Source organism: Petaurus breviceps, unplaced genomic scaffold (assembly GCF_028583685.1).
Source record: "Petaurus breviceps papuanus isolate PSGF00001 unplaced genomic scaffold, PetGlider_PUasm1.0 189, whole genome shotgun sequence".
NCBI classification, from domain to species: Eukaryota; Metazoa; Chordata; class Mammalia; order Diprotodontia; family Petauridae; genus Petaurus; species Petaurus breviceps.
In genome coordinates this window covers 31798818-31820235 of record NW_027185809.1, presented here as the reverse complement: position 1 = coordinate 31820235, position 21418 = coordinate 31798818, and the positions used below count along the sequence as shown (strand labels likewise).

Here is a 21418-nt window from a genome sequence, read left to right as displayed (position 1 = left end):
AGAGGGCTTGTCGAACAAGAAGTTCCTTCTCTGGAGCGGCCCTTATGAAATATACAATCTGGTAGAAAGCAGAAACCTTTGCTTCCCACTCCTAAGCTCATATTCCCCTTTCTTTATCACTCTCTACTTTGCTTCTCTGTCTTCACAAAAACATCCCTTTTCGTTCACTGTTCCTTTCCCTTGAATTTTGCCTCAAAGTTAGATATTTAAGCTTCACTTAATAATCACCTTTCTTTCCCTGAAGTGGTTACAGCAACAGGGAAATAAAGAAAGAACTAGGGAATATGGAAGGCCTTGGGATAGGAATGGGGATCCTTCTACAAAAGATCGTTCCTATCTGGTCCTTTAACTCCTTCCCAGAATAGGGAAGCCTGTCCCATCCTTTCTGGCCCCAGAAATCCCTGGATTCCTACATTTCTATAACAGCCAGTAAGCTACTCTGGTGGGCACTGACCATGCTTTAAATTATCTATGAAATTTGAGCTGGAAGAGATCTGTAAAAGTCCCATGGCATCCTGTCACTTGGAGGTGCTAGGGATCTTTTCTGTCAACATCTCCCTGCTTGTTGGACTTGGACTCATGGCCTTTTCTATTTTATATCCTCTAGGGTCAAGGTTTTCACAGCACCATCTGTAATTCAGGGCCACCCAAAGAGAAATACCGAGCTGAGCCTGGGAATGGGCGGCAGAGGCAAAGGGAACATAGTAAGGGCATCCCGGAAAATGATGGGCTAGAGAGATATTTCCCCACACAGAGATCCTCAGAAAAAAACCAGATTGTCCTTAAAAACAACTGGTTTTTATGGTTCATCAAAAAGAATGTTGAACTTGGAATCCTGGGACTCAAGATCTAATCTGAGTTCTGACCCATGTGACCTTGGGTAAATCATTTAACTTCTCTGAGTCTCAGTTTCCACATTGGTAAAGTGAAGGCCACTAGATGGTCTCTAAGGTACCTTCTAAATCTAACGTCCTACAAAGTCTTCCTTATATCTTCAAACCTCAAGTCAGTCTGTCCTTTCCCCCACTTCCCCCAACCCATATACTCTTTTTTTTTTTTTTTAGCAATCAGGGTCAAGTAACTTGCTCAAGGTTACACGGCTAGTTATTTCTGGGTGTGGTGCTGAGTATCTGAGCCTGGGATTCGATCTCCAGATCATCCCAACACTGGAGCCGGTGCTCTTACTTGCTGTGCTACCTGCCCGTCCCCCATATACTCTTTAAGCCAAAGACAAACCCATTTTTTCTCTCTCCACTCTTCAAAATCTATCTCATAGCCACCAGTCCTACCCCAACACGTGTGTCAGCATAGCTCTTCTTAAGAAGAGCCTTTTACATGCTCCTTATAGTGCCTGGTACAGCATTACATGTTACAAAATTCATCATGAATAATGGTGATTAATGACTCACCTCCCATTCAGCCTCCTGCTAGCCAGCTCCCCAGAAGCAGCCAGTTCAGATCTCGCATCCACAAAGCAGGACCTAGCCTGGAATGAGAAAGAAGAAAACAAAGGCCAGTGCCAAGGACTTCTCTCCTGTGCCCTCCTGATATCTGCCTAGTGATTTTACCAAGGAATGAGTCTCTAGATATGTACCAGAAAGCCACTTGGGGAATTTGCACATTAAAATAAAATGCAAGTTCCTCTATGAAAGACTCTATGAAGAGTCAAGACTGTCAAGTTCCTCTGCTCTTTTGAAGTAGAGGAAAGGAAGCCCAGAAGAGGAAGAAGAGAGAACACAGTGGCTAAGATATGTCTTTGATTGGCATCACTCGCAATGTTGTATAGGCATTGGTTCACTGGGGTCTACCCTGGTGGGCAGTATGGCATCTAGTTCTTCAGTTTGGGGACTTCCCTTGCTTTACCAAAGGTTCCATTCTATCTCTTCCCCAAGACAAGAATTTTGTCCAATGTTGACATCTTCTCCTTAGGCTTACTCTCCTAGGAATGAGGCAAAGCTAAGTTGTTGCTGGTGGTGGTGGGGTACTACTGGGTAAATGTTTGGGGCTACTCTCTAGGACACCAGTGGGGAAGGGGCCAGTTTAGGCACATAGGGGTAAGGTACCACTGAGGAAGTATATAGTAGTGAAAGAAGCGAATCAGGATATAGAGGATAAAGTGATTCTGGAGGAGTAGTGAGAATTCACAAGACAGAGGAGAAAACTCATCAGGTTAAGCCTTTCCCTTTGGATACAACCTCAGACTCCCCTCACAAGCACAGTACCCCAGTCCTCTCACAGTTGCAGAAGACAGACATGGGTAGAGCCAGAGGTAAAAATCACAATGGAGAAAGGGCAGAAATATTTGTGAAAAGGCACCTTTCAAAGCCTCAGTTTGGCACTCAACAGTCATATTGATTCCTTTTAATAATCAGATAGCTAAAGGATATTTCCAAAGTTCATCTAGTCCAGTCTCCTGTTAGATGTAGCTTTGTAGAGCTTAAAGTGTTACAAATGTGAGTTATTATTATTCAAAGGATAAATATCTTTTTATTATAATTCAATTTGGCAGATTATTCTAAAAAAATTTTAAATTAACAAAAATCTATTTTCTCTTTTCTTACTCCTCTATTGAAAAGGAAAGAAAAACATCACCCATATAACAACTATATATAGTCAAAGCAAAACAGATTTCCACATTGTCCATATGCAAAACATATGTCTCAGTCCCTTAGTTCATCACGTCTCTGTCTGGAAGGGGGTAGCATGTTTCATTGTGGATCCTCTGGGATCATGGCTGGTCATTGCATTGGTCAGAGTTCTTAAATCTTAATTTAAAAGTTGTTTGCCTTTACAATGTTGCAGTTATTGTAGAAATTATTCTAGTTCTACTCACTTCACTATGTATTAGTTCATAGAAATCTTCCCAGGATTCTCTGAAATCATCCCCTTCATTATTTCTTAAAGCACAGTAGTATTCCATTACATTCATTATAATAACTTATTCAATCATTCCCCACTTGATGGGTACCCCCTTTATTTTTAGTTTATTTTTCTCACCACAAAAAGAGCTATACTATAAATATTTTTGTACCTATAGGTCCTGTTCCTTTTTCTTTGATCTCCTTGAGTTTTGGACTTAGCAGTATTATCACTGGGTCATAGAATAAGCATAGTTTGGTAATTTTTTGGGGTACAATTCCAAATTACTTTCCAGAATTATTGGACCAATACACAGTTCCACAAACAGTGCATTAATATATTTGTTTTTCCATAGTCCCTCCAACATTTGTCATTTGTCTTTTCTCTCAATTTTGCTAATCTGCTGGATGAGAAGCAGAACCTCAGAGCAGCTTTAATCTGTATTTCTCTAATTATAAGTTATTTGAAGTATTTTTTTATATGGCTTTTTGTAGGTTGGATTTCTTACTCTGAAAACTGACCATTTATATCCTTTCACCATTTGTCAATTGGGGAGTGGCTCTTATTCTTATAAAGTTGAATCAGTTCCCTATATATTTTGGAAATGAGATTTTTTTTTCTTCCCAGCTACTTACTTCCTTTTTAATTTTAGCTGAATTGGTTTTGTTTGTGTAGCAGTTTAAATTTTTATATATAATCAAAATTGTCCATTTTAATCTTCTGTAAATCCTCTCCATCCTTTGGTCATGACTTCTTTCTTCCTCTCTCCATAGATCTGAAAGGTAATTTCTTCCTTGCTCCTCTAATTTATGATGTCACCTTTTATGTCTTAAGTCATATACTGACTAGTATAAGGTATGAGATGTTAGTCCATATGTAGTTTCTGCCATACTATTTTCCAATTTTCCCAGAAGTGTTTGTTGAATAATGAGCTCTTACTCCAATAGTGGGTATCTTTGGGTTTATCAACACTAGAAATACTTGCTTCTGTGTGTGGAAAACCTAATTCTGATGTTCCTGATCAACTTCTATTTTTTAACCAATATCAAAGCATTTTGATTATTATTGCATTGTAGTATAGTTTGAGATCTGGTACCACTAGGACTCCTTCCTTCCTACTTTTTTTCATTATTATGACAACAGATTCTATAGCATCTCCCCTGTAGCCTACTTCTTCCTTTGGTCTCCTAAATCTCTTTTGCTACAATTTAAATCTGCCTTTACTTCATCCTAAGTAGACATGGATAAACTGCTAGCCACAGATGAACAAATTTTCAAATCTGTAAGAGACCTAAGGAACCATGTAGCCCAGATTCCCTTTGTTCATAAGAGTAGATGAGGCTTAGAGAGAGAGGTTCAGTGGTCTGATTGAGGTTACTGCTGCTGTTGTTGTTGTTTATTCTTCCTCTTTGAAGAGGACCATGGCATCAGGAAGGTGATGCCATGACTTGCAAGTGCATTGATTTAAGTGAGGGAGGGCTGTGCAAAGTAACCAGTCTCAACTTTCTCCTCTGGAGCCATCTGGGGCCAGTGGCAAGATAGTGAATGAAAGAGCTGGGACAGTAAGTGTAAGTCAATATTTGAGCTCTGAAGGACACTAAAACATCCAGCTCTAATTCCAGGGCCCAGGACTTATTCTGTTCCTCCAAAATTCTTCTCCTCACAGAAATGCAGGGGGAGGAACAGCCCATCATTCTCTTCTCTCTCCGTCTCTGTCTCTCTGTCTCTGTCTCTATCTGTCGGTCTCTCTGTCTTTCTCACACACACCACACACACACCACACATACACACACCACACACACACACCTCTTTGTATCTTCAGCTCCCTGTGGGACTGGGAATGAGAATCACAGAAAGAACAGGTTTCACTCCACTCTCCAGGAGCCAAAGAGTAACAAAAGAGAGCAAACTGGATTTAAAATCAGTGGACCAGGGTTTGAATCTCAGGCAAGGTCACATCACCACTCTGGACCTCAGATTCTTCCTTTGTAAAGTAAAGGGTTTGTACTCACTGACCACTAAGGTGCCCTCTAGCTCTAAAACTATGACCCTGTGAGCCTACAACTAGCTTTCCACACAACTCACCTCCTTGTTCATAATCTAGACATGGGACTGTATATCAGCAAGCACCCCAAGCGTCCCCAGGGTGGCTGTCAACACAGATTCTTAGATCTGCTTTGTTAAAGGAAAGCAACTCAAAATGGGTTAACAAGCTTACTTTAATCAGTCAAATATGTATCGTTTACCTAGTTCAGGGGAAAAAGGTCAGCACCCCGAACTTCAGAATATACAGACAGAATTATGAAGTAGACAAGTTTCCAAACTGTCCAACCATTACATCCATACCAAATCAACATCTGGGTTTTTCAAAGCCAGGGGGCTCTCAACAATGGCTTCCCAGAGTCTCTCTCATCTGATCAAATCACAGAACACTTCTCAAAGTGAGCCCCAAAGCAAAGCCTCACATCAGGGATTATATAGCCTTCTCCTGGGTCACAGAATATAACAACCTTCTGGACCCACTGGCCAATCAAAAAGTATCTACTGAAAAACAAACCTCTCACCCCAGGCTCCAGGTGCACTTTAGCCTAGGGGCAGGGAAGATCTTAAAATTTGCATTTCCATTACAGACTGTGGTGGGGGACTATAGCCAGGTCTGATATCTTGAGGTAGGGAAGAAGTTACCATGCACACAGGGGCATGTGCCACCTTCTAGCCACTCAGGCCTAGTTACTACAAGGAAGCATGGCCTTGGAGTCATGAAGACCTTAGTTCAAATTCTACCATGGATACTTACTAACTGTGACCCTGGGCAAGTCACTTATATTCTCTAGTCCTCAGTTTTTTTATCTGTAAGATGAAAGGATTCAGTGTTCTCTGATGTCCCAGCCATCTCTGAATCTGTGACCCTATGATTCTATTGCCACAGTTCAACCTGAAAAGTCATAGAAATTTGCTATTTGTTACTGTAAGATATCAGAATCCTTTACTCAATGCTCCTATTGGGAAAGGGGAAGGAGAATTTTCTCTTCTTATTCATCCCCACCTTCCAAGGAACTTTCTGGGGCTATATAATTAAATATCCACATACATATACATGAATGGCAATCTAGTAACTCACCATCTGGTGGGACGTGGAGCAGGAACACTCCATGGTCATTAGCATGGGGCTGGAAGAGAAAGGGGAGGGAAGGAAGAAGTTTTGGGTGTCAGAGGAAGATTACAGCTGTTCTGGAGAGTGTGTGGCTAGTTCTCTGGGGCACTCCTGAGTGTTTACAGCTGGGAGACGCCTGAGAAGCAGCCTGGGTTGTTTACTGGATAGAGTGCTGAGCTTGGAGTCAAGAGGATCAGGGGTTCGGGTGAATTACTTAATCTCTGTGGGCCTCCGTTTCTTTTTTAATTAATTTGTGTTTCCTTTTAGTTTACAGGATTCAATCCCACAATTCCTTGAGTTTCACATTTTGTCCCCCTCCCTCCCCTCCCCCCCATGGCGGCATATAGTCAAGTATAGGATCTGTAAATACTTTCACATTATACGTTAGTCAGGTTATAAAAACGGATTGTATCAGATGGAATGAAAAATGGTAAAGAGGACATAAAACCAAACAAGAAAAGGAAAAAGATCAGGTATTTTGCTTCCATCTGTATATAAACTCAGTTCTTTCTAGTTCTTCCTCTGGATGCACACATTTCTCTCCATCATGAGTCTTTTGAGATTGACTTATATCACTGCATTGCTGAGAAGAGTCCAGTCTATCAAAGTTGGTCATCACACATACGCTGTGTCTGTAATTGTGTACAGATTTCTCCTGGTTCTACTCCTTGGGCCTCCATTTCTTCATCCATAAAATGAAGATGTTCAACTAGATGGTTTCTCAAGTCCCCTCGAGCTCTAAATCAATTATTTCTATGGGTCTGATGGAAGGGCAGCATCTCAGTTCAGGGAGGAATGAGCTGGGGAACAGAGATTAGTAGCAGCATTAACAAGAGAGACAGGCTCATCCTGTGGAGCCCTCCCACCTAGTCCCAGAAGCTCCCCAGAGACCACGTCAATGGATTAGGCTACTACTGCCACCAGGAAAGTGGTCTTGTTCTTAAAGACTGTTGTTGTCATTCAGTCATGTCTGACTCTTTATGACCCTGTGGATTATAGCACACCAATCCCTTCTATCCTATACTATCTCCAGAAGCCTGTTCAAGCTCATGTTCATTGCTTCCATGACACTCAGAGCAGATCTATATCTACCTGTGGTAGACACAATTCAAAGATGCCCAGTTCATCTATTACATTTCTTGGAAGGACCATGAAAGGCATTATCTGTCTTTCTATCTATGTATCTATGTATCTACCTACTGGGGGGGAAGGCAAGGCAATTGGGGTTAAGTGACTTGCCCAAGGTCACAAGGCTAGTAAGTGTATCGAGTGTCTGAGGCTGGATTTGAACTCAGTTCCTCCTGACTCCAGGGCCAGTGCTCTATTCACTGCGCTGCCTAGCTGCCCCCAATGCCTCTTCTTTTTTAAAATTTATTTTATTTTTAATTTATGTAGTAAGACAAGCATTTCCATAACACAGTATAATGAAAAAAGATGAATTGTATATGAAATTGCAGATCTATTATGTACAACTTGCTATTCCTTTTAAATATATAATAAAATTATTATATAAATTTCTTTTTTTTCCTTCTGTCTCCCCCAGTCCTGCCTTAGAGATGGCTACTATTAATAAGGTAACAGTGATAGGGTAAAGAGAGGAGCTAAAAAGGAAAATAGTGAGTAAAAATAAGATGAAGTGAAACTAACATATAGTGTAACTAATACTACTAATAATATAACTTTAAATGTAAATGGGTTGAACTCACCCATAAAATGGAAATGCATAGTATAATGGATTAAAAATCAGAATCCAACTGTGTTTTTCACAAGAAATACATTTAAGAATGAGAGATATGCACAGAATTAAAATGCCTCTTCTTTAATGCCATTTCCACTAATAAAATTATATTAGTTTCTGATGTTGAACTATTTGACAGTGTCAAGGACTCTTGTGGCAAGAACTTTATCTTCTGGGTCTTCAGTAGCTGTACTTGCAGAAGCAATAGCCAGGCTGCATTTCCATAAGAGTTGCTTCCCAAGATGATGGCAGAGGCCACTGGGTTGGAATATTGCTATATCCAAGGCTCTTGGGCTTAGGATCCTGGATTGTCTCTATCAGAGTCTGAGGGAAGACGGTGGTCAAGATGGTGGTGGTGATTTGACTTGCTTGGTACATACTGACTCTTCTATCTCCCTCAGGGTGTCTTGCTGCTTCAGTTAAGCTGGCTCATATGCTCTGTGGGTGGCACTGGTTTGGAAGTTGGTGGGGATGGCTGACCCCTTCTCCATAGGAGTTGTTTCCCTGTATGATAGCATGAGGGCTGGGCTAGAAGCAAGACCAGTGTCTGAGGGGTGCTTCCATTCCTGGCTCCTGTCTCTGTCAATTGATGGTAGTTGGTCTGTAGTTATTGCTGGTGGAGATGAGGAAAGTGTGCCTATTCTCCACAATAACTTCTCCCCTCAGTGATGACTATGGGGGCTGGGATGGAAGTAGATCTGGGGGCGTGGGGTTACTGTTATCCCAAGGCTCTTGGGTCTGAGGGGAAATGGCAGTCAAGATGGTGGCTCTGGTTTGTCTTACCTGGCACGTGCTGCCTCCCCTCTCTCTCTCAGGGTACCTTGCTGCTTCAGCAAGACTAGCTTGACTACTCTTTTGTGGGATATTCATCAGAGATACATTTGAGGGCACCTTGAGTGCCAAGTTAAAATATTGGTAATGAGGAGGCATTGATGGTTTTCCAACAAGGGAATGATATGATCAAATGAGATAATATTATGTAAAGTGCTCTATGAACATTAAATCTCTATATAAATGTCAGCTTTTATGAAGATAGTAAGAACTAAGCATTCCAAAATTTAACCTGGAAAAGGAGGGGATAGGGATATTGAGGGAGAGAAAGAAGGCAAGGACAGGAATTTAGAGGCTATTGCAAAGGGACCTCTGTTACCTTGAGCAAATCACCTCAACTCTCAATGCCTGAGTTTCCTTATCTGTAAAATGAGAGGGATAGATTAGAAGATGTCTGTGACCCCTTCCTTCCAACACTAAAATCTATGATCTTACAATCTGGGAGGAACCTTAGAAATCATCATTTTACAAATGAGGGAACTATTAAATAGCCTGTCTACATTGTAATTTGTCATTGTTCTTCAGTCATGTCCAACTCTTCATAATCCCATTTGGAGTTTTCTTGTCAAAGATACTGGAGTGGTTTGCCATTTCCTTCTCCAGCTCATTTTACAGATGAAGAAGCTGAAGCAAACGGGGTTAAATGACTTGCCCAGGGTCTCACAGCTAGTAAATGTCTGAGGACAGATATTAACTCAGGAAGATGAGTCTCCTTGACTCCAGGCCCAAAACTCTACCCACCAAGTCACCTAGTTGCTCCCACATTATAATTATTGTCATCTTCCCATGAGAGGGCTGAGGTCCCTTCTTACATACATCTTTCTATCCCACAAAACAGTGCCTGGTATATACAGTAGTACTCAAAAAATGTCTGAATCCTGAATGGGAAAAAATGGACATTTGATGAACTTTTGGGAATTTGTAACAAAAAGGCCAGAATTCAATGGAAAATTTGATATAAAAGATCCAGAAGAAATATAAGGAAAATATTAGAGACTAATTCTAAGGTTCTCATTAAGGTCAAACTCTTTACTATATATATATATATATATATATATATATATATACACACACACACATATATGAAAATGTTATCAGTATTCTTAAAACCATCATCATTACCAAGGTAGTTTGAAAGAAAGTTTGGGGCTGAGGTATGTATGATGGGAACATAAAAAACAAAACTGGGTAGGAAACAGTTAAAGGTAGCAATTATATTATAAAAAGGGGCAAATATAAATAAAAATTATAAAAAAGATTTTTTGTTAATTGAAAGAAAAAATGTTTGTTGAATATTTGGAAGAATGGAGAAAAAGAACTGCCAAGGTTTCTAGAAAGTGTTTGCTTTGCCCAAAAGTTTCAGGTAGCCAGGCAGGAAGAGGCTTTTCTGCAAGCAAAGGTGCCAATGCTCTGGGCCTGGTTAGATTCTGGCTCTCCGGAAGTGCCAAGGATGGAATTTCCAGCCGGAATCAGATGACTTTCAGCCAAGCATGTGAGACAAATCTCAACGATGGTAGACCCTGAGACATGATCTCTAAGACTCCTGACCCCTGCATTTCCTTCCCTCTGTCCTGGGAAAATACAAAAAAGGCTCAAGTGACTCTGGTGCTTAAGATTGTCTTGGGTAGCTAAGCTACAATCCTGGGATATCCAGGTGATCTATTGAGTAAAACTCAAGCCTGGAACAAATTATAGTTTGTGAATGTAATGGAATTCTATTGTGCTGAAGGGGACAGTTTGATAACAGAAATGATGATGGGGACAATTTCAGGAACTGTTAGGAAGATTTGTATGAATTGATGCATAGTGAAGTTAGCAGAACCAGGAGAACAATTTATACAATAACAACAACATTGCAAAGACTAACAATTTTGAAAGAATTAACCAATGCAGTGATCAATCACTATTCCAGAGGACTCATGATGAAACCATCTCCAGATGGAGAGGTGATGGCCCCAGGGGGCAGATTGAAGCATCCGGTTTTTGGACGTGGTCAATGTAGGAATTAGTTCTGCTTGACTATGGTACAAGGTATTACAATTATATGTATTATACAAGGTATATTACAAGGGTACAAGGATTTTTTTTAAGGGGGAGTAGATGAGAGGGAGAAAAAACAGATTTAATGTTAATTGAAAAAAAAGTTAATTTAAAAAATCCTAGTGAACAGAGGGGAAAGAGTATGAGCTGCAACCAGAGATGCTTTAGAAGATAGTTGGTTTTCCTTTAATGCAGGTCTTCCAGAAAAGCTAGTTTATTGTAGAGCAGAATTCTTGTTAGGTCTAAGTTGTACTTATTAAGAAAGTACTGAGTTTAAAACCTTGCCTCTGATGCTTGTTATTTATGTGACCTTAAGCAAGTCACTCTCTGGTCTCATTTTCTTGTCTGTAAAATGAGGGGGTTGAACTACATGACTTTTAAGGCCCCTGGTGAATCATAGGAATATGGATTTATATCTAGAAGGAACTTCAGAAGTCATCAGTCCAAACCCCTCATTTTTCATTTCATTTTCCCACTTCAGAGGAGGCAATTCAGGCATGGAGAAGTTAAATGATTTGTTCGTGATCACACAGATAGCAAGTGGTCAAAACAGGATTTTTTAAAATGTTATGTATGATTAATCACTTTATGTAACTAGCAAATTCTCAACTAATTAGGCAGAAATTATAAATGTAACTGTAAAGACCAGGCAGACTTTGGGCTTAACATCTGCTTCCTTTCCTGGTGGGGGAACATGGTGAATGGGAGGGTTGGAGGAGAGGTATAGATATTTATGTCTGAATCAGTCTTCTTGTTCACTAATAGACCTGCCTCTTACCTGGGCCCCAAGCATGTGCCCTATGACTACTATGGGAAGACCACTCCTGGTTCCCTCTCTCCTTCAGTTGTGGTTCAACCCTAGTAGGGTTTATCTTCTGGGTCTCAATGCTGTCTCTAGCAATCTCTCCAGCCATCATTACTGGAATCACCCACTGGAGTCCCTCTAACTCCTAATAAAATAGCTTGCTCCTTGTCTTAGGACATAACCCTTCTCCCGAGAGATTCTCCCAGTGTGAGGAGAAAATGTCACTGTCCTTTGACACAACAGAGCCAAGATTTTTAACTCAACACTTTGCCCACTAGACCACAATGCATACCAGGAAGTGACACAGCTAGGTTTTGAATTCAGCTTCTCTGATTCTAAACCCAACACTTTTTCCTCTCTACCCCACTGTGGGTATGGAGATGATGTCTAATGGAGATGATGATATGACTTGCAATTGACTTAGACTGAAGTGAGGGAAGACTATGCAAGGTCACCAGTCTCACTTTCTGTTCCAGAGCCATCTGGATCCAGTGACCAGACATTTATCAGGATGACTGCAGATGGCCCAGGATGCAATGGGAGACCCTGACTCTTTTAGGCTAAGGTCTTTTCAGTTTCTCACTTTGAGTGAGGTAATGCCTGTTCAGTGAATAAGCCTCTTTAAGCAGTTAGTCAAGGGATGGCCCCTTTAATCAAAAATTAAAAAAAAATCAAAGTGGAGATGAAGATCCTGCCCTGTGTGAGGGGTGGGGAGCAGTTGGCAAGAGGACAGAGAGCTCCAGCCTTCACCAGTCCCTTTTGGGACTCTCCAAATGAGAATCCCCTTTGAATGAGGACTTCAGGCCCCTTCATGGCCAGTCCCTCTTGGGACTTGGTAAGTTTCAGATATTTTCCATCAATCATTGAGTTGCTTTAGATATTCCTGGCTTCTGGTGTGAGAAGAGAATATGGAAGAGGCCAATTCCACTAAAGGTTGCTAAAGGAAAAGACTCTGAAAAAACATGAGAGGAGCTGGTAGTCTCATGTCCTATATACAGCTTGCTACTCAAGAGACTCTGGGGAGTTTTTTTCTTGGTTGAGATCTAAGATACTCTCTGTTAAGCTGAGTTATCTTACTCCCAATGGGAGAACTTCTTCACTCTTTTGTCTGGTATATATTCTTCCATGTATATCTTCTCTGGTTTTTGTTTTACTGCTGATGTGGATAATTAGATTTCTTTGCTATTCTCTATGTGTGCTCATGGTAAAACTGGGATTGTTATATTCTTGGGACAGGAAAGAGGTCAAGTTTTGGATATAGAGCTTGGGACATCTTTCTTCCTTAAAATGACAAAGCAATCAGAAGTTAGTTGAATTTTGATCATATCCCCTAGGCTAACAATCTTTAAGAGAGCAGATAGATATATTTCTAATTCCAATCCTCCTTTCTCCGTGGAGAACAGACTGGTGGTCTCTGACCCCAACTTCCTATTTCCCCTCCCAGCAGGGATGAAAGTATCCCTTGAAGCAGGGTAGGGGAAGAAGAGGCTAGATATACCTCTTATGCCTCCCTCTGAGCCATACAACAACAGCCCTCGCCATGTATGGGCCCCTCTCTATTCTTGGGGTTCACTCTCTTTTTTGATACATCTAATGTATGGACTCTGTGAGCCTCTGAGGTCCCCTTCTGTCCCCAAAAATTCTGTAGCTAGGTCACACCAGGCCTCATTGGTGAGAATCTCTGATTTGAGTCTCATAAAGTAGAAGGAAGCAAGGTACCACATTTTTGGAAGAGCATCAATAAATTGGACCATATTCAGAGAAGGCTAACTAGGGCTGTGGAAAGAAAAAAGTCAGACTTGGGATGATATTGTCACCTCATGTGATCCACAGCTTCAAAAGCCAGGGGTCATTTTCTTTTCTACCTCCCTTCTTTCTTGATGCTGGGAACACTTTGGAGAGGATTTTGGAGTCATTTCAGCCTCCAGCTCTAGGCTATTGTCCATGTAGAGCAGGAAGTGCTCATCCCAGCAGTGCAGGGACCTGCCCCTAAATCTACCTGGAGAAGGGCCAACCTGGCAGAAGCCCAAATCACACAAAGCCCAAGGGATGTTGTCGGGAAAAGAGAAGGATAAGGAGGAAGCAGACAGGCCCAAAGACAACTGGTTTATTGGGGAGAGGGGAAGGAGGAAAAGGAGAGGAGCTGTCCTTATAAGGCCCATGCTGGAAGCCATAAGGTCTTCCCTGATGCCAGGTATCCTTTGTGGCAGAGTAACAATCCTAACATGCCTCTTTAAATCCTGAGAGACCCAAGACTTCAGGATTGAATAATGGATTTGAAGTCAGGAAGACTAGAGTTCAAATTCTACCTAATATACTTAGCTGTATGACCCTGGGCAACTCACTTAAACTCTCTCAGCCTCAGTTTCTTCATCTGTGAACTAGGGATAATTACAGTTCACAGGGTTATCGTCAGGATCAAATGATGAAATAATAATATATGTAAAGTGCTTTGCAAAACTTAAAGTGCTATATAAATGTTAGCTGTTGCTACTGCTACTACTTACTACTACTACTATTACTACTACTACTACTACTACTACTACTACTACTACTACTACTACTACTACTACTACTACTACTACAATTTCCGTTATAACTACTTAATTCTGGGCTCCACTGGAGACATCAAGTTCTGTCTTCTAAACTCTGAAAGGATGTCAACAAGAGATCTTCATTCTCTGGATTTCTCCCTAAGGTCCTCTTTCCAGTAGCCAAGAGCTTGTAACAAGCTGCAGTCATTTAGAAAGTAGTTTGTGGTCAAGCTGTGTTCAGAAAAAAATGAAAAGCCAGGGCCTGCCATGGATATGTATCCCCTCCCATCCTCCTGCTAGACACCAACCCATGTCCCTGGCTATTCTCAGTACTCCATTGTCTCATCTATTTTCTACTTGGTTCTTGTTGGGGAGAGGGGGATGCCTTTCTGATATCTTTTGGTACCTGGAATCTCCAAGAATACAGAGAAGTAGCCGATGTGATACAGGACTGTATGAGTAAGAACCCAGGAGAGCTAAGCACCCTGACCTATTCAAGTCTTGTCTTACCCTGTGAGATTTATTTTATCCTGAACTAGCAAAATCTTAGACTTTCATACTTGTCACCCAGGAATATTGGATGAAAAAAAGTGAGACAGAGAAATGAAGGAGAAGGAGAAAAGAGGACAGGAGAGGAGAGGAGAGGAGAGGAGAGGAGAGGAGAGGAGAGGGGAGAAGAGGGGAGGGGAAGACAGGGGAGGAGAAATAGAGCAAACTAGGACTTGATTTATTATTGTGTTGATTGTATAGACTTAAGAAACTGATTGAGAAGATGTCAACAAGACAGATTAAACTTAAAAGTGTGCTATTCATAATTTGTAACAGATAATCAGTTGTTAAACATTTACCAGCACATCCCTGGACTTTGGTGGACTATGAGCTTAAATTAATTTCATCTTGAATTTCATTAATTGAAACAAGACTGCTGGATGGTGGCAGCAGTACTTGTCCATTCTAATATGATCAGACTCTAGCTGTAGTATCGTGTCCATTTCTGGATCCTCAGTTTAAGCAGAATGGGTAAACTGAGGCATGACCAGAGGAGGGTGACCAGGACAGTGAGATGACAACTGTAAATCATCCCTTAGGGGGATGGGTTGAAAGATCTATGGATATTTAAGCCTGGAAGAGAGACGGACAGGAGCTGATCACTAGAACAAAAGGGATATTCTATGGAAGAGGAATAAGAATAATTTTGTTTGGCCCCAAAGGCCAGTACAAGGAACAATGGATAGAAGTTGCATAGAAGCAGATTTCAGCTCAATGAATGCTAAGGAACATTCCCCGCCACTGGAGATTTTCAAGTAGAAACTGCTATTGAACACCTACTATGTGCCAAGAAAAATGCTAGGCTCTGGGGATACAAAGATAAAACTGAAATATTCTCTGACCTCAAGGAACTTATTCTATTCCATCATGGGAGACAACCTGTCCTCATGTCATTGCCATTACATGGACAAAATAAATACAAGCTAATTTCATTTTGTCAATAAACATTTATTAATCACCAACTATTTGCTATACCCAGTGCTAAGCGCTGGAGATATGAAGGGAAGGAAGGGATTTATATATAAGTATTTATTAAGCTCTAGGAACTGTGCCTTTTGTCCCCCCTGTGTGGGTGATAAAAAGTACTCTATCATTTCATTCATTTCTGAAATGAAACTGAAAATGGTTAACAGTGATAGGAAATGGGAGCTTACTCAATATTTACAAGTTTCACTTTGGAAAGTACATATTAACCAGCATTACAAATAATCAAAAGGCATGGCATCTGTTACAGAAAGGACATTGTTTCAGGTACAGAATTATTGAAAACGCTATCCACTAAGCGCCTACTTCTTTAGAAGCAGATCAACTAATATTTTTAAAATATATATAAAAGGGTAACTTTAACTTAAATGAGAAATTTAGCAAAAATAACTCTAATAGAACATTTAGGCAATCTCCCCCCCTTAAAAAATAAAAACAAAAAGAAAGCCAGTAACACATAAATGTCTTTTTGTTTCAGTTGCATATTCAAAGTCTTGTAGAAATAAAATCATGAAATTAGTTTCCAGAGCTTTAAGAGCCCATCTTCCCTGTAGGTAGTAATCAGATTCTGGTGGGGATGGTGAATGATGCCAATTACAACCTTTTCATGAACTGCTTTACAAGGTAGGCAGTGCTATGATCCCATTTTCTAGTTGAGGAAATTGAAGCAGGGCAAGGTTAAGTGACTTATCCAAAGTCACACCAGCTAGTCAAATTTGAACTCAGGTTTTCCTAATTCCAGGCCCATCATTCTATCCATGACACCACCTAGCTGCCTTGGTGCCTAGTGTCTGGCACAGTATTAATAAATAAGTTATTAGTAAACTTAATAAATGCTTACTAAATGGTTGTTGACTGACTGACTGTAATATTTGAGCTGATCTTTGAAGGAAACTAAGAATTCCATTTGTCAGGGAAAGAGTAGAGAAGACATCTTTCTGTTGGTGTCCAGGCTGGACTTGACCTCTGAGGTCCCTTCCAACTCCAAGGGTCCATGCATCTCTGCTGCCTTGGGGCTGTATCATCCACACACTCCAGGGCTCAGGGCACCCTCTACCTGATGTCAGCCTTGGCAGGGGATACTGTCTCCCTCTCCTCCACCACGACATCCCAGCTCCTGGCAAAAAGCAGAGGGAAGGGAACAGGTGGCAGAGCTTATTGGAATTGCAGGTGCAGGCTGCTGCAAGGGATATCCGGGGGTCCAGACACATTTCCCCCTCACACATCCTGCCCCTCCCCCTCCCCCTGTACCCTAGGAGTGGGCTGATGGAGTCGACCCTCAGCACGAGGGAGCTGGCCTGCAGCTGCCGAGCAACGCAAACAGCGGCACACATTCCAGCCGCGTGCAGGTGCTGGGGTGAGTAAACAGATCAGTGCTTCCTGCCTGCTGCCCCTATCCGTGCGTACAATGCTCCCAGAGCCATAGGGCACAGTCACTTCCCTGAATTTTCAGCCTCTGAACACCTGGCCTCCTCGGGAAGTACTCATGTCCCAGGAGGGCCACCCCCCACCTCCAGCTCAGCCAATTGGAATGCCGGGAAGGTGCAAGCTGACCAGATTGGCTTTGCCAGGCAGGAAGGGCACTGTCTTCATGGGGCACCTGCTGCAGGCTCCAGACAAAACATTTACCTTCTACCAAGGGAGACTCAGAAAAGCTTTGGACCTTGGTCCAAATACCCTAATGACCAATTCGATCAACCAACAAGGACTTATTTATTAGTCACCTACTATGTGCTAGGCACTATTAGGCGGTATGGATTAAAAAGTTGATGGATAATAGTGAAATTAACTCTTCTCTCAAGGAGCATACATTCTATCGGTGAAACAACCTGTACATTTATAAGAATATATGAGAAATAAAAAGACCCCACAAGAATCATAGATACAGAGGACATTCAAGTTTATTTAGTCTAACTCATTTTATATATGAGGAAACTGATGCAAAAGTGTCTAGCCCAAGATCACACAAGATGGCAGAGAAGGGATTTCAGTGCAAGTCTTTTGACTTAAAATCTGGTGTTCTTTTCACTGTTCAATGCTGTTTCTGAAACCTGTAGTGCCCTCTGTTAGCCAGTCAGTCAGCTACTATTATTGCATATTCACTGTGGGCAGGGCACCATTCCAGAAAGTCTTGTCTGTCCCAAGGACGTGCCCTCCTTTCTATCCTGCACAAGGATTATTCTGCCCACACTGCTTTTTCTTCTGTCTAGGTAGGACAACAGACAACAAACAACAACCCTAACAGCCCTCGGTCAACTCCCTGGATGCCTTTAGGCAAGTCATCTCTGGCCCTGATGCCTCTGTTTCTTCACCCTTTCATGAAAGTAATGTGAGATCTGAAGATATGTGTTTGAGAAAGCTCTTTGAAGAGTATAAAGTACTGTACGAATATAAGCCAATAGAATGTAACCTCCTTGAGGGTAGGAACTATTTCCAGTTTTATTCTGTATCCTCAGCTCCTAGCATGGTGCCTTGCCCCTTGTAATGATAGATAGGGAGATAGACATATATATATGCATACATATATTCATAGACAAATAGATACATACATACCCAAACAGATACATAGATATATAGATAGACCCAGCAAAATTGAATATAATACGTCAGAAGAAAACTAGATATTTAATTGAATAGAGGACTTTCAAACATTCCTGATGAAAAGACCAAAGCTGAATAGAAAATTTGGCTTCCAAAAACAAGACTCAAGTGAAGCATAAAAAGTAAGCCAGAAAAAGAAATAACAAAGGATTCAATAAGGTTAAACTATTTGCATTCCTACATGGGGAGATGATACTTGTAACTCCTAAGAGCTTTATCATTATTAGGGCAGGAGATGATACTTGTAACTCCTAAGAGCTTTATCATTATTAGGGCAGATAATAGTTATACAGTCATATAATCTATGTATTAGACAGAGAGCATGGGTATGAGATGTCTATGTTAGGATGATATACAAAAAGCAAAATTAAAGAATGAGAAAGAGGAAAACACTGGGAGAAGGGGGAAGGGAGAGGTAGAATGGGATAAATTTATCTCACATAAAAGAAGTGCAAAAGAGCTTTTACAGTGGAGGGGATGATGGGGGGAGGGTCAATGTTTAATCAAACCTTACTCTCATCAAAACTGACTCAAAGAAGGAATAACATAAACTCTCAGTTGGGAATAGAAATTTATCTTACTCCTACAGGGAAGTAGGAGGGGAGGGGGATAAGAGAAGGATGGGGGGGGTGCTGATAGAAGGGAGAGTGGATTGGGGAAAGCCATGATCAGCAGCAAAACACTTTGAGGAGGACCAGGGTAAAAGGAGAGGGGACAAACAGTGTAAGGGAGATTAAAATGGAGGGAAATACACAGTAATTATAATAGTAGGTGAACATGGAATATCTTACCTGTCAGATCTATAGCTAAGAGAAGAACTTGTGACCAAACAAGAGCATTAGAGGATGTAAAATGAGTAATTTTGATTATATTAAATAAAAAAGATTTTGCGAAAACTTGAGTTCCAAATTTTTTTCCCTCCCTTCTTCCTAAAATGGTTAGCAATTTGATATAGGCCATATATGTGCAATCATGTAAAACATATTTCCATATTAGTTATAGTTGTGAAAAGAAGTAACAGACCAAGAGGGGAAAAAAAAACACATGAAAAAATAAAGAGAAAATAGTTGTTTTGATCTGCATTCATGTGCCATCAGTTCTTTTTCTGAATGTGGATAGCATTTTCCCATCATCATATTGCTGAGAAAAACTTAAGTCATTCATAGTTGGTCATCACACAATGTTGCTGTTACTGTGTACAATGTTATCTGGGTTCTGCTAATTTCACTTTACATCAGTTCATATAAGTCTTTCTTTTTCCTGAATCCACCTCCTCATCATTTCTTATTAAATAATAGTATTCCATTACATTTGTATACCATAGCTTATTCAGCCGTACAGTTTGGTTTGTCTCTCTGCAGCACAACACCACCTCTTAAGAGGGCATTGGCTCCTTTAAATTTCCATTTCCCAATTTTGATCAAAGGCTGAAGATGCAATTCCAATAGCTAATGGATTCCATTGAACCATATAGGAACAGTTTGTCCCTCTGTTCATTAAGCAGTCAAAATAACTGAGAATTAATCATGTACAGGGTCAGTATTCTTAACACTAAGGAAATAGGTAACAGTCTCCACCTACTTAGCATTTGTATGGTTCTTATGTTTTGGGAGGCTTATGCCTCCATAAAATGACACTTGCTGACAATTGCAAGCTCATTCTAAGGCTATGCAAAGGGTATTTATTTTTTTAAAGTCTGGATTTTGTTGGGGTTTATGTGATGCTGTAGTTGGGAAAACTGAAGAACCAAGAAACTGCCACAGGCTCAAGAATACTTAGTTACAGTCCTAATCTCATTTATCCTCCTTCATTTATACCAGTCATATAAGATGGAAACTGGGATTACTATCCCCATTACACAGGTAGGAAAACTGAGGCCCAGAGCTACTGTTTTTTAAGGGACTTATCCCCAAGATTAGACAAGCAGTCCAAAACCAAACTGGGAGAAGAAAAGCCAGTTCTCAGTTCTGCCTGCAGGGGGCAGGGCCTCCTTTCTGGCTGAGTATAGTGGTAAGTCAGAGACCTAAGACCTCCACAAGTATACCCAACAAATTGTCCCCATGCCATCAAGTGCAGGAAGAACTTCTAGACAGGTAGTAGATGCACCCCTAGAGCTCCCATCTTCTCCCCATTTCTCCAACATTAAAATACATATATAAATATAGGGGAGGTCACAAGTCACATTCACACACCTTCTATCCCCCACCTTAGAACTGGAAGGAGCCAACTAGACTTGAAACTGGAACCAAAACTGACCTCCTCATTTGACAAATGAGGAAACTGAAGAATGCAGAGAGAGAATACTTTGCCATAGTCACCCAGGTAGTACGAGAGAGAGCGTGGATTCAAACCTAGGTCATCTGACTCCAAAGTCAGGTAATTCTCTGCTGCTTGTCCTCAGCCCCATTGGACACTTTGGCAGGAACAATACTGGAAACCAAATATGGTAGCAATAATATTTCTGATACGAAGAAGATATGATTTTTTAAGGGTGGGGGAAACAAAAGGCATTGACACTTTCTTATATCTATTTTGCTATTATATAAAACTCTATAATTTCAAAATCAATTTACTCCTTGTGAAAATATTTAAAAATTGAAGAGACATACGGGCAAAAGAAAGTTAGGTCAACAATTCACAAAAAAAGTATCAAAACAATGGACATATTTTTTTTAAGTGAAAGGCTTATTTTTATTGATTTTTTTTGCTTTAATGTCACCCTCACTTTCAAATATATTCCTCTTCTCACTTCTACATAGTGAGCTATATACCTTATAAGGGATGGAGATTAGATCTATGATTTCACGAGTTAAAAAGAACTCTCAGGTGGAGAAATTCCTTCTACCAATTCAAGTCAGCACTTCCCTGTAACTTACGGTCTTAAAACGTTGCCCAAGTAACTGAGAGATTATCACAAATATATAAAAAAGTCACAAAAATTACATATTGTGGTCAAGTGGGATATATGCCAGGAATGCAGAGTTGGTTCAATATAAGAAAAACTATTAACATAATAGATTGTATCAATAAAAAAGTAACAAAAATCATGATTATATCAATAGATGCAGAAAAAGCATCCAACAAAATACAACAGTCATTCCTATTAAAAATATTTGAAAGCATAGGTATAAATGAATATGATAAGAAGCTGTGATAGTAATGGCAATTAAAGATTCCCCTGTATTGGCTTGGTTTTCAAATTGATTGTGTTAAAACCCAGAGTTTGTTAATCCCACCTGTGGGATGGGCTTGTTGATGTGAAAAGAAAGTCCTGAACTGGGAGGAGCTGGTGATGTAGATTTGGAGAGACACTAGAGAGAGGC

General features: G+C 40.6%; 1 long non-coding RNA gene across 2 annotated transcripts in view; it reads right to left on the bottom strand.

The window, feature by feature from the left end:
* The window catches only part of LOC138164423 (uncharacterized), a 65544-nt gene that overhangs the window by 5406 nt on the left and 38720 nt on the right, over window positions 1-21418 (bottom strand). The window contains exon 3 of one of the 2 annotated variants that reach the window (XR_011169054.1): window positions 1410-1486. This is a non-coding gene — a long non-coding RNA (uncharacterized lncRNA). Of the gene's footprint in view, window positions 1-1409; window positions 1487-15437; window positions 16612-21418 lie in introns of those variants that run through there. The other variant, XR_011169053.1, reaches the window with a different exon arrangement.